Source organism: Cucurbita pepo, chromosome LG14, assembly GCF_002806865.2.
Source record: "Cucurbita pepo subsp. pepo cultivar mu-cu-16 chromosome LG14, ASM280686v2, whole genome shotgun sequence".
Taxonomy (NCBI): Eukaryota; Viridiplantae; Streptophyta; class Magnoliopsida; order Cucurbitales; family Cucurbitaceae; genus Cucurbita; species Cucurbita pepo.
In genome coordinates, this window is record NC_036651.1 from 5,514,345 (window position 1) to 5,526,053 (window position 11,709).

Below are 11,709 nucleotides of genomic sequence, written 5' to 3' on the forward strand. Positions count from 1 at the left end.
AAAAAAAAAAAAAAAAACCATAACCTTAAATTTTTTTTTTCTTTTTTCAAGGTTCTTGATGATATTTGATAAGAAGTTGAAGATAAGCATGGTTAAAAGGTTTTTGGGTAGCAAAAGAAATATATTTTAAAGGTTTTTGATAAGCTTGAATAAACATAGCTAGCAGATATTGTCTCTTTAGGCTTTCTCTTTCGGGCATCCCCTTAAGATTTTAAAACGGGTCTAGGGGAGGGTTTCCACACCCTTATAAAGGTGTCCAGCATCCCCTCAAGATTTTAAAACGTGTCTAGGGGAAGGTTTCCACACCCGTATAAAGGTTTCCACACCCTTGGGAGTCTCTAGTTTCAGATTTTTCTCCAAGATTTTTCTCCAAGAACGGGAGATGGTTTTAGGATCTAATATTTGTATATGGTGGTCTAGCAAAGGATTCACACAAGTCTCGTGTTGACACTCGTCCAAGAATCACGTCACAACCTATGTATTTGAAGTTGTCATTTTTGGTAAGAATACACACTTTTCCACAAGTTTAAACATGACATATGATTACCGAAAATATAAGAAAATTATATTAGAGAAGTAGGTTGTGAAGACTATTAAGCCCGATTTTCGGTTTGTCTGATGCTCGTTCATCAATTTTTCATCTCGATTTCAATGCCATCCTTATTTAATGTGAACTTGGCCCTACAATCGAAAATTTGGAATTTTTGGACACCTTGACTTGAAATCGTATTCGGAAAGGCACTCGCCAGACTTGTAAGTAACCACACTGACTTCTAGGAAGTAATACTCGTAGGGATCGCTTGGATTTGCATGCATACTAGTAAAACCAATCCTAGAGCTAGCCCGATATAACTTGTACTTAGGAGTATTAGTTAATCGCATGATTATATTCTCTTATATTTGGATGTGGAATTGAACCTTGTATGTTGAATTGTTCGCTTTTATACTGCTTGTATATTGTCATGCTAGATTGGAGAAGGGAATTTTGTGTATCCGCACTCCGGGTGCTTGATGTAGGTTATCGTAGTAGACACTTATTTGGTTGGCCTAGGTTTGTATGTTGAAATGTTATGTGAACGTTATGATATATGATATATTATGTGCATGATATGATTTGATCTATTAGAAGATATGATAAATTTATGATGTGACATATATTCAACATGAATGATATATGTTATGATTGACATGCAATTTGAAGAATAGGCATAATGCGTAACCCCGATATACGCAACGAAGTTATGATAAAATGATATGATATAAAAGAAAACGCTAGAGGGGTTGTTATACAAGATAATGAAAGGAAAAATGTTGGGTTCTCATGCATCATTGTGTGTTTATGCATCTAGGGATCCCCCTTCTCCTTTTACGATGGTGCGGACACATATGTTACGAAGCAAGAAAACGATCATTATATTTACCATAATGTTGCTATGATGGCAACTATTCCTAATGAGTGTCCGACATCAACAACTACTAAAGAATGCTCGCCCGACAAGAAAGGGGCCGAGGAGGTGTACGAACCGACTGGTGGGTTCATACTCGTAGATGTGGGCCATGTGTAGAATAGTAAATACAATCCAGTTACCCGCTTAGGATAGCCTCCGTAGGAATATAGATTGATATGATAGATCTCACTCATGGTTGTATGTGCTTGCATCTAACACCGATAGGAGGGTCACTTACTGAGTATTTCTTAAAATACTCAAGTCATGTGCTACTCTTAGTTTTTCAGGTAAAGGTTGTGCTATCTTAGTTTTTCAAGTAAAGGCAAGGTTCTCCTGTACGACGGAAGGTGGCATCACAACTTAGGAGACCGTGACACGCATAGAGTAGTTTGCAATTTGAATTTAGTAAACGGTTAGTATTGGTTAGTTTGCATTTCCATTTAGTAGCATATAGGTTAGCATAGGACATTTCTACTTTACGTTATTTTCAATTTTTATACGTAGCTAGTTTTATTCAATTTTATGTGATTATTTGTATTTTTTCCTAATGTCAACTTAGAAAATGTTACCAAATATTAAATTAAACAACAAACAACATTGACATTTAATTTAAACTTATAGGCTATTTGAGATTTAGTTTCTATGACTATCACTATTTCCTAACATCAAAGTTGAGAGAACAATTCAAAAATCACACATTAGACACTTCTCTAGGATCTCATATGGACTGTGGGTAGATTATATGGTATACAATCAGGTTATCCGTTAGAATAGTACAGTAGACAAAATAAACTGATATGATAGGTCCCATCATTGCATTCGCATGTTCTTGCATTTAACATCAAAGAGTGGGTCGCTTACCGAGTATTTTTTTAAATACTCAAGCCACGTGCTACCTCTATTTCAAGTTAAGATAAGACATGTCACAACCCGATTTTCGAAGCTTTAAAACTTGGATTGTGACCAAAAAGAAGAAATCGAAAACAAACAAAAAGAAAAGAAAAAGGAAAGAAAAGTAAAATAAAAGATAAAAATACCATTTAATTGTTTTAAAGAGAGAAAAGTTTTGTTTCAAATTATTAAAAAAGAAATTACAAATATAAAATGAAATATACAAAAGACTCTAGAAGATCGACAAGGGACTGACGCTCCGGAACGACACCCCTCTGTGACAGTGCAGCTCTCAAACACCTCCCCACCTTGACCAATACCTGAAAAAAAAAGAGGAAACGAGGTGAGTATAAAAATATACTGAGTAAACAGCCTACTTGTATGCTCTTAATCGCATCCAAGTTTTGGAGAGAACCACCAACTATGCTCTAGACCCTAGAGTCTCATTACTCTCAAGTTCGGGGTGGAAGGACTTAACCCTTAAAGCGATATTCAGCGCTTGAGGATGAGGTGCTCCCTCATAACTACATGTACCCCTCGTACAACCCAACTAGAATTAGTCACTGCATGGTCAACGTCCTTCCACAAGACGAACTCATCATGCAGGTGAGCTTGACCCACCCGCGTGATCAACATCTTACGTAGTCGATCTACCACTAAGTAACACTTCCCTAACAAGCGTCTCGTCAAGCTCAACAGTACCACACCGAACTAGGAAGGGAAGAGTAATACCTCCCTAACTGGTGTCTCGCCTAACTTAACAGTACCACACTGGAGTAGGAAGGAAAGTGCAGTATACTCGAATGCTATACCAGCTACTGTCGGCTTAGAGGTGGTCCTAACATGGTTCTCTATGTCACGAGGGTAGTTAAAACTATTGAGTTTGGGGCCCTGGCTTCCAGATTCACTCAATCAAAACTTCCAAGTCCATAACTGTAACGTACCTAATTTTCTTTAAATTTATAAGTGATGTCACCCATGCATACATAGCTCATTAAGCGGAAGCTCGTCATAAATAACCTTGCAAGAGTCTTTCATAAAGATTCATGAGTCAAAAACAAAACCTAAACTCCGAAGATAAACCTTCAATACTGAATTCAAAATAAATCCAAATAAAACAATACTGAATGTTATAACTTAAAACAATCTAATGAAAGTAAACTCCTAAAAATATCTCATCTCCAATTTCCATGGTGACCTCAACTCTGCCGTCCAGCGTACATTGGTGCCTTACCTTTACCTGAAAAATGTAGGTAGCACGTGGCTTGGGTATTTTATGAAATACTCAGTAAGTCACCCCATTGTTGGGGTTAGAAATGCAAACACATGCAACATATGAGCGGGACCTAACTTTTCATAAACTTTTCATAGTCTTGTGCTCTTTTCTATTCCGAGTAGGGTTGGATGCGTGGTACTCCTTCACACATGGCCCATGTACGTGTACATGGACCCACCAAGCGGGCTCGTAAACATACCCCCTGGGCCTGACTTGGTCGAGCACAATGTGTTACACGTAGCCGGACACCACAAAATAGAAAAGGGCCCGCATGATATCATGGTGAACATAAATATCGTATTTCATTTTTTCGTATCATAAAGGGGAAGAATCCCGATGCACGTGACATATATATATATATGCATGAGGTCCCTTAACATATCTAACATGGCATTACATAAGCAGTGCTAAAATCACATATACGTTTCTTACATTACGTGGCATATTACATAACATGAAAGTACATTCTAGTTGCATAAACATCTCATGGCATGACTCAATAATACGTATCCATGGCATCGATCAACATAATCCTTGCATATAATACTAACATCTCATTCATATCTTCACATAACATAAACAGTCAACAGTCAACATAATTCATACATCACATAACATACACAGTCTACGGTCAACACAATCTATACATCACATAATCATATCACATAAATATGGTGCATGCAGTGCAGGGGCCACAGGGCACGCGCCATCATACAACACGTAGTAAACTAACTCCAACAGTAAGGTCACTTACCTCGATGGTCTTGGTTGAAGTTACTCACAACGAGCTAATCCCAGCTGTTAAGTACGTCCTATGATAACCACATAAAAACTTAGAACCTTTCATAACATACCCTAGCTAAACCTCATGCTATTTATCAAAATAAACCCCCGACCTAATCTGTCTTTAACGTTTAGAGACCATACTGACCTTAGATGGTAAAACTGAGGATAGCAACGGCTTCGGAAGGGTCAAAAACCTTGGAATCAATATATTATAGTGATACCTTGCCGCTAAGCCTCGTTGTCGAGCCGGCCAACTAAGCCGCCAAGTCGAGCAGCGGGAATTGACGGAACCGAGCCAATTTTGTACACTGCGAGCCGACCCGCACTGTGTACGTGTGCGAAGCAGCCGGAGCTGCTGCGGGTCGACCCTATTCCAAAAACCTTGCCTTCCTTGCCCGATTCTTCCTCCGAAGAGCAACCCCAAGATTCCAGAGGAAAGTTAGGAGAGAAAATCGTTTTCAAGGGAGGTTAAAGGTTGGGCATGGGAATATAAAAATAATATGAAGACATTTGCAATTTAGGGTTTTAGGATAAGGAAAATCAGAGAAATAGGAAGGTTCGTGTTAAGTAATAAAAGTTTAGCACGAATCCTTCTATTTTTTGGGAGATTACATTTAATTATTTATTTTATTTCTAGGTAATAAGTTCCTTGTTGAAAATTGTACATTTTCCACCCGAATAAATGCATAACATAATATCTGGTCATATATAGAAATAAAAATAAAAATCAACCAAATAAGGCAAAAATGGAAAAATCTGAAACGTTACCATAACAATCCAAGGTTAAAGGGTCTCTCCCTCTAAGCGTCCCTCACGACACCACTGACCGTAACATCAAGAGGGTCCCCCAGCTAAACCCAATTCAATTCCTACAATAGTACACCCTAGGCATAACACAATAATACAACGTATCATTCATATCATAAGTTCACACAATCATTCAATAAGAGTTTATGTATGATTGACAATGCATTCAGTCATACAAGCTCAACGGGGCGGTAACATCCATCAACACCCGGAGCGCAGATACACAAATCCTCCCGTCCACCAACATAGTATGAACATATAAAAGTAGTAGTAAGATAGTCCAGCAAGCATACAAACATCGAGTACGAAATCTAATTAAGGCAGCAAGCCCAACAGGTATATATTTAATTTTCCAAGTACAGAGGATCATTAAATCTAGCCTCCTAGGGGTAATTTGCTCTAGCATGCATGCAAAACCAAGCGCACCCTACAAGTATTACTTCCTAATTCTGTGTGGTTACTTACAGGAATGAAGCGTGCCCTTCGAAGCTTACTTTTCGACTAATTAAGAGCTTCAAAACTCTTTAAAGTTCGCTGATAGATCACGCAGGTTCACGCGCCCCACGCGCTGGAGGGATTTCCCACGTGCGCGTGCGGACACGTTGAGAGGATAAAGTCACGCGCTGAGGGGTCGCCATGTGGCAAGGGCTGACTGGTCCACTGAGAGCCAGGGTGTGCGTTCGATTCTGGACGCGCGCAGATTCCTATGGTTTTTCCCACGCTGACGCATGGCGAATGCAGTGTCTAGTCAGTTGACGGGTTTGGGTCGCACGCGGGTTCACGGATCTGGTAGCGAGCGCCGGCCTTCAAACTCTACCTAACGCAATATTTCTCCGCCATTACACGTTTACACGTGTCCCATCATTTCGGCGATGCGCGACCCTGTCTCTGCCTGACACGCGTCTCTCCGTCGTTCGTCTCCTTCCTCTCGATCTCTACGATTTACTAGAAAACCGATTATTTTTAAAAAAAAAATTTGTATTTTCGTAATTCTTTCTACACAACTCCGATTAACATAATTTCTTCACAAGATTTGTAGATCTCATATCCCTCCACGTGTAGATATTTTTCTTGTAATTTATTTCTAACCACAGAGATAATAAACTTAGTCCAAAGTTGTCAAGAAACATCAATACTTACATCGGTGAAAGCCGAAACTTCTATTTTCGATCTGAATCGATCAAGACCTCCTTCATGGATTATGAGTGCAATCCTCTCTAAATTAACAAACTCAAATTTCAGAATCTAACTCTCAATATTTCACACAGATATGAGGAAAATCCGAAAACAAAGGTACAAGAACTTACCTACGAATTTTTCTCGTTCCTTGACGGTATTGGACGACTCAATGATCCAAAATGCTTTCGATAGGTTCTATAAAGAATTTGTGAAGAAATCTCAGCTGGAATTGGACTACTCGTGACCGGATCCGAAGTGGCGGTTACTTCTCCTTCTCTCCAGAAACTTCTTNCGAACAAAGTATGTTCCCCTTAATGAGGCTCAACTCTTTTTATTTCTTTTCTTTTATTCATCTTTTACTAATCTCCATTTCAGGGTCTTAAGGAGGAAGATGACAGAAGGACCAAATTATCCCTCCCGGGTTGACTTTGACCATTTTTCTTTAGTTCGTGAGATATTCTTAAGCATTTTTCTCTTCTACCTCATCTCAAAATTTGGTCTCTAAGATCCTCAATCAAATTTCGAAAGTTCAACTTCAAGGGGAAAAATTAGGTTTCAAGTTTCTCGTCGGAGTTCGTGTGTTAGAAGACATTCTTGTACGGCTGACGACGACATCGCAACTAGAGACCATAGCACATGCATAGGGTAGTCGTATTTATTTTTTTAGACTTAGACTAGAATAGGAAGTTTTTAATTCAAACGTTTATTTATTTTATTTAGTCTTTTGTTGTGTCATTTTTAAAAGTATTTTCAAAACACATACGTCTATGGCTGTGCTTTAAGATGAAAGTGACGTTTTATGAAAGTTTAAATGAAGTATTTTCGCATTCAATGTTCATGATATGTATACAGTAGTGACCTTAAATTAAGTAGAAAATTTCGGGTCGTTACAATATAATTCCAATGACATAAAACATAAATTCTTAATGAAATTGATCGGGTGAATTAGAACGTAGTAGTTTAGCATAAATAGTGAAGAGCATTGGAAAATTCAATAATTAAAAGTGGTAGTTGGATACTACCTTATTAGTAATTTCATATATTTATATTAATACATGTATATATTTTTAACCGATTATAGGGACCAAAACAACTATATCATCATCATCGACATCAACCCAAACTCGTGAAGGATTGAAATTTAAAATTCTTGGACTTCCAACTTGAATCTTTTGTGCTTTGACGTTGGGATTCTCCCTTTCTATTACTTCAGCAGCAACCGAAAATTTTACGCCCACAAGTTCTGGCCATTTACTTTTTCCTATTTAAAACAAATATTCATATTAAATTTGTTACAAGCATATTCACATGATATAATTTTTTAAAAAATAAAAATTCATAGCAAGTGATAATTATTTTCACTTGATTTTAATTAAAAATCAATTAAAAAACTCTAAATAATATTATTATTCTCCAAAAAAAAATTCACTTATTTTATTGAAAATTTGCCTATCTATTTAATTAGGTTATTTTTCAGTTGGAAAGAAAATCTGATAAGATAAGGAATCAACTACAAGGGGAATAAGATTCGAATTACCTTGTTGATCGAATATCTCAAGGCAAGAACACTTGATTGAGATTCGAATCACTCCACAAGATCGATCATGTCTAGCTTGAATGACTCTTGTTGATCAAATATCTCAAACACTTGTTTGAGATTCGAATCACTCCACAAGCAAGATTGATCATGTCGAGTTTGAATGATTCTACATGCAATCTAAACTACATAGAATTGCAAAGAAACTTAGCCATTGGCTAAAGAAAAGCACAAATGCTCTTTAACTATATTTTCCAAGTCTACCTTACAAATACAACATACATGGCTTTATATAGCCTCAAAAATGAAACTACGAAAGGTATTCCAAGAGTTGTAACATTCCTACTTTATGGCCATAATTAGCCATTATGTAAATGTAACCGAAATTAAATAACAAGTCTTAAAATACAATAACTCTAAATTACTCTAAATTGTAACCCACCCAAAATTTACAACAATCAAACTTCATTCTTCTTCAATGTAGCATGAATTGAAACATCTTTTTGATAATTTTGACAACCTTTTCTTCACATCTTCATTGAAGTATATTGTATGATTGATGTCTCTTGGTATTATCTATATTCATAGATAACTCCAACATTTAAAAAGAGTTATACGACAACCTTAAAGTTTACAAACCGCTCTATTAAACCATCTGGAAACTAATTACAAAAATATGTGATATGAAGAACATACCAAAAGGACACACTTGAGCCATCAGAAATGCTTAGCTTAGTCTTTTGTTGAGTTTGTTTGGCCAAAAGGGTTGTATTGATAGCCAATGCCTTCTAACCCTTTAGGGCATACTCCTTTTATAGTAATTTTCTTAAAAGATAAAGTTCTCTTTATATTATTTACATTAAAATTAAAGATAGGAATAAGAATAGGAATGTTTACTTTAGGAAAGTGTCTTTTTTATTATAATTATTTATGAGTTAATTTTTATCTTTTACATTTAGTTTTATTATATAATAATAAATAGTGTAATTTTGTTGAGAATATAGCTTAATTCTATCCTATACAAAATTTAAAAGGTTAAATCTAGAAACGTATATTGCAACTTTCATAAAATTAATTGAAGATAAATGCAAGCGAATATAGATTCCACAAAAGTATAAAGAAAATTTATCACCTAGAGAAAAATAGAAGAATAAGAGCAAACAAAAATTCACTCAAATTTAATAGAAGATTGTTACTATCTATATAGTTTTTTTCTTTTTCTTTTTTTTTTCAGAAAAAATTACTCACGTATACACATACAAAAGTTATGTATTAACAATTTTAAAACCAAATTCTAAGAAAGAGTTTAAATTGATTTTCTTGTAAAAATTTAGGGTGGTAATTGATACAACTCTAAGAAAGAGTCTATATTGTAGCCCAATCTTCACTCACGAGCCCGTCCCATATCGTGTCTTTGGCCAACCCAGCATATTGCGAAAGTTGACCCGCACGCACTCTCGATCCACCCAATGACTCGACTCACAACTCGCATGTTTTCTTCGTAACCCATGTACGGTGTGCGTGATTTAGCCGTTCAGTGGTGACTCATCTCAGCTCGCTTATCTGTTCAATTCCCTGTGTGCGGCTCACACTCGGCTTAAGCAGCTCATTCAGGCTCGAAATAGGGTTTTTGGTATTAATCTCCATGTTTTTAACCCTTCAAAGTTGAGTGATTCTGGCTTAGGACAATTAAGTAAGTGGCTTCTATCGATTTGGTTGGATGAATTGTACTATGTAGGATGACACGTATTCCTACCATACACTTGTCATATGTATGATANCATCGCAACTAGAGACCATAGCACATGCATAGGGTAGTCGTATTTATTTTTTTAGACTTAGACTAGAATAGGAAGTTTTTAATTCAAACGTTTATTTATTTTATTTAGTCTTTTGTTGTGTCATTTTTAAAAGTATTTTCAAAACACATACGTCTATGGCTGTGCTTTAAGATGAAAGTGACGTTTTATGAAAGTTTAAATGAAGTATTTTCGCATTCAATGTTCATGATATGTATACAGTAGTGACCTTAAATTAAGTAGAAAATTTCGGGTCGTTACAATATAATTCCAATGACATAAAACATAAATTCTTAATGAAATTGATCGGGTGAATTAGAACGTAGTAGTTTAGCATAAATAGTGAAGAGCATTGGAAAATTCAATAATTAAAAGTGGTAGTTGGATACTACCTTATTAGTAATTTCATATATTTATATTAATACATGTATATATTTTTAACCGATTATAGGGACCAAAACAACTATATCATCATCATCGACATCAACCCAAACTCGTGAAGGATTGAAATTTAAAATTCTTGGACTTCCAACTTGAATCTTTTGTGCTTTGACGTTGGGATTCTCCCTTTCTATTACTTCAGCAGCAACCGAAAATTTTACGCCCACAAGTTCTGGCCATTTACTTTTTCCTATTTAAAACAAATATTCATATTAAATTTGTTACAAGCATATTCACATGATATAATTTTTTAAAAAATAAAAATTCATAGCAAGTGATAATTATTTTCACTTGATTTTAATTAAAAATCAATTAAAAAACTCTAAATAATATTATTATTCTCCAAAAAAAAATTCACTTATTTTATTGAAAATTTGCCTATCTATTTAATTAGGTTATTTTTCAGTTGGAAAGAAAATCTGATAAGATAAGGAATCAACTACAAGGGGAATAAGATTCGAATTACCTTGTTGATCGAATATCTCAAGGCAAGAACACTTGATTGAGATTCGAATCACTCCACAAGATCGATCATGTCTAGCTTGAATGACTCTTGTTGATCAAATATCTCAAACACTTGTTTGAGATTCGAATCACTCCACAAGCAAGATTGATCATGTCGAGTTTGAATGATTCTACATGCAATCTAAACTACATAGAATTGCAAAGAAACTTAGCCATTGGCTAAAGAAAAGCACAAATGCTCTTTAACTATATTTTCCAAGTCTACCTTACAAATACAACATACATGGCTTTATATAGCCTCAAAAATGAAACTACGAAAGGTATTCCAAGAGTTGTAACATTCCTACTTTATGGCCATAATTAGCCATTATGTAAATGTAACCGAAATTAAATAACAAGTCTTAAAATACAATAACTCTAAATTACTCTAAATTGTAACCCACCCAAAATTTACAACAATCAAACTTCATTCTTCTTCAATGTAGCATGAATTGAAACATCTTTTTGATAATTTTGACAACCTTTTCTTCACATCTTCATTGAAGTATATTGTATGATTGATGTCTCTTGGTATTATCTATATTCATAGATAACTCCAACATTTAAAAAGAGTTATACGACAACCTTAAAGTTTACAAACCGCTCTATTAAACCATCTGGAAACTAATTACAAAAATATGTGATATGAAGAACATACCAAAAGGACACACTTGAGCCATCAGAAATGCTTAGCTTAGTCTTTTGTTGAGTTTGTTTGGCCAAAAGGGTTGTATTGATAGCCAATGCCTTCTAACCCTTTAGGGCATACTCCTTTTATAGTAATTTTCTTAAAAGATAAAGTTCTCTTTATATTATTTACATTAAAATTAAAGATAGGAATAAGAATAGGAATGTTTACTTTAGGAAAGTGTCTTTTTTATTATAATTATTTATGAGTTAATTTTTATCTTTTACATTTAGTTTTATTATATAATAATAAATAGTGTAATTTTGTTGAGAATATAGCTTAATTCTATCCTATACAAAATTTAAAAGGTTAAATCTAGAAACGTATATTGCAACTTTCATAAAATTAATTGA